At 33.6% G+C, this 3257-nt stretch overlaps 1 pseudogene; it reads right to left on the reverse strand.

Moving 5' to 3' along the window:
- Positions 1 to 254: 254 nt before the first annotated feature.
- On the reverse strand, positions 255 to 373 carry LOC112484566 (annotated as a pseudogene).
- Between the last annotated feature and the right edge of the window lie 2884 nt (positions 374 to 3257).

The following is a 3257-nucleotide window of genomic DNA, read 5'->3' on the forward strand; positions in this document are numbered from 1 at the left end:
ATATTAGGCTTATCTTAAAAGAAATGCTGAATCGAGATCTTCATGCTAAAATAAAAAAATGCTAATGAGTAATTTGAAAACATAAAAATATTCAATACACTGGAAAAAGTAAGTATATAGTTAAATTCAGAATACATATATTAGCTAAATGGAGTATTTGTTTATTTATTTATTTAGAGGCAAGGCAATCCTTGGTTGACCTCACAGATTGCAAGGACCTTGTCAGTTTACAATCCCTTATTTTCTATTTTTTACGCCTACAGCACCTGGTCTTCCTAGGTGGTCTCCCATCCAAGTACTAACCAGACCCAACCCAGCTTAGCTTACAAGATCAGATGGGATTGAGCTTGTTCAGAGTGGCATGGCCATAAATGTTAAATGGATTTTTGAAAAAACCCAACTATAAACTGCCTAAAAAAACCCTCAATTAATATTTAAGGATACATATTAGCTAAAAGTAAAGAGACAGAAAAAATTATGTCATGCAAATGGAAACAAAAAGAGAGTAGAGATATATATGCTTATACTGGACAAAATAGACTTTAATACAAAAGCTGTGATAAAGGACAAAAGGTTATTATATAATGATAAAATGGTCAATTCATCAAAAAGATATAACGATCACAAATATGTATATGTACCCAACATTGGAGCACCTAAATACATTAAGCAAATAGTAATAGACCCAAAGGAAGAAATAGATAATAATATTATAACAATAGGGGACTTCAATACTGCACTTTCAACAATGATCATCCAAACAGAAAATCAGTAAAAAACAAAACAAAATATTGCACTTGAACTATACTTTAGACCATATAGACCTAACAGACATATAAAAATATTTTATCCAATAGCAACAAACATGTTCTTTTCAATCTCACACAGAACATTCTCCAGGATAGATAATATGTTAGAACACACAAAGCAACTGTTAGCAAATTTAACAAATTAAAATCTACCAAATGATTTTTACAGTCACAATGGTGTGAAACTAAAAATAAATAACAGGAGAAAAATTGAAAATTTTATAGATGTGTGGAAATTAAATAACAAACTACTGAAAAACCAATGGGTCAAAGAAGAAATCAAAAGAGAAATAAAAATTATGTTGAAACAAATAAAAATAGAAAGAAACATAACAAATGAGGAAAACTATCCTATTCACAATAGCATCGAAAACAATAAAATACTTAGGTATAAATTTTACCAAGGTAGTGAAAGATTTGTACACTAAAATCTGTAAGACTTTGGTAAAAGAAATTGAAAAGACAGCTTGTGTTCATGGATTGGAAAAATTAATATTGTTAAAATGTCCATACTACACTAAGCCATGTATATATTCAATAGAATCCCTATCAAAATTCAAATGATATTTTTGTTTTACTGAAATAGAAAAAACAGTCTATCTACAATTTGTATGAAATCACAAAGGACTCCACATAACTAAAGCAATCCTGAGAAAGAAAAATAAAGCTGGAGGCATTTTACTTCCTTATTACAAAGCTGTAATAATTAAAACAGGATGGTACTGGCACGAAAATAGACACACACACACACCAACAGAAGAGAATTGAGGACCCAGATAAAATTCAAGCATGTGGAGTCAACTACTATTGGACAATGGAACCAAGAATACTCAAGGAGGAAACAAAAATTTCTTTAACAAATGGCACTGGGAAAGCTGGATAATCATATGCAAAGGAATGAAATTGGATCCCTATCTTACACTACTCACAAAAATTAACTCAAAATGGATTGAAAGCTTAATGCCAAACCTGAACTTGTAATATTCTTAGAAGCAAATATAGGGAAAAGTCCCCTTTACATTGGTCTTGGCAATATTTTTTTTTTGGATGTGACACCAAAAGCACAAACAATAAGAGCAAAAATTAACAAGTGGGACTATATCAAACTAAAAATCTTCTGCACAGCAAAAGAATGATCAAAAAAATGTATAGGAAACCTATGTAATGGGAGAAAGTATTTGTAAACTATCTATCTAATAAGAGATTAATATCCAATATATATATATAAGGAACTCATACAACTCAATAGGAAAAAGTCAATGTAATTAAAATATGGGTTGAGGAGGTGACTAGACATTTTTCCAAAAGATGCACAAATAGCCAACAGGTCATTAAAAGGTGCTCAATATCACTAGTCATCATGAAAACACAAATCAAAACCACAATAATATATCCTCTCACTTATACTAAGATGCTTATTATCAAAAAGTCAAGAGATAAATGCTGGAGGCCATATGAAGAAAAGGGAACACTTGTGCATTATTGGTGGGAATGTAAATTGTTACAACCACTAGGAAAAATAGTATGAAGTTTCCTCAAAAATTGATAATAGAGCTATCATATTATCAACCAATCCCACTTTTAGGTATAGACACAAAAGAAATTAAATCACTATCTCAATGTGATATCTGCACCCTATGTTTATGGCAGTATTATTTACAATAGCCAAGACATGGGGAAAAAAAAGTGTCCATGGATAAATAAATGGATAAAGGTGATGTGGTATACATATACAATGGAATATTATTCTCCCATAAAAGAAGGAAATCCAGACTTTTGTGACAATATGGATAGACCTTAAGGGCATTATGCTAAGTAAAATAAGCCAGGGAGAGAAAGCAAATACTGTTGATTTTGCTTAAATGTGGAATCAAAAAAAAAAAAAAAAATCAGAATCATAGAAACAGAGAATAGAGTGGTGATCACTACAAATGGTGGTGGCTTGGAGAAAAGGGGAGATATTGGTCAAAGGTTATGAATTTCTAGATAAAAGTTCTGAGGGAGTGATGTCAGAAACATAGCGGAGTGAGAGACGTCCCCAGATCTCTCTCCTTGAAACAACAATAAGCTGAATATCTAAAACTCAACAAAAACACCCAAACTGCACACCAGCCCGTCTGAGTGTGGGATCTGTGCAAGAGAGCTACCACAGGTCAGAACCCCGGGAGTTGGCGGTAGACTGGGAGAAACAAAGAAGCTGCCTCTAGAAGCTCAAGCTTCCTATAGGAGGAGGGAAAAGGGAGAAGGTGCAGAGAATTCCCTGAACAGCCCTGCTTGGGAGAGCTGTGAGCTCTACGTGGTCAGTGGCAATACCCAGGCATCAGGGCAGAAAGCAAAGAAGTGAGGATGGCAGAAAAGTGGGAAAGGAAGAGAAATAATAGTTAATTATTGCCAGCTGCAGATGCAAAACACTAGGCTGGGCCTCAGCCCCCAACCCCCAACCCCCAA

Source organism: Pteropus alecto, unplaced genomic scaffold (assembly GCF_000325575.1).
Source record: "Pteropus alecto unplaced genomic scaffold, ASM32557v1 scaffold250, whole genome shotgun sequence".
NCBI classification, from domain to species: Eukaryota; Metazoa; Chordata; class Mammalia; order Chiroptera; family Pteropodidae; genus Pteropus; species Pteropus alecto.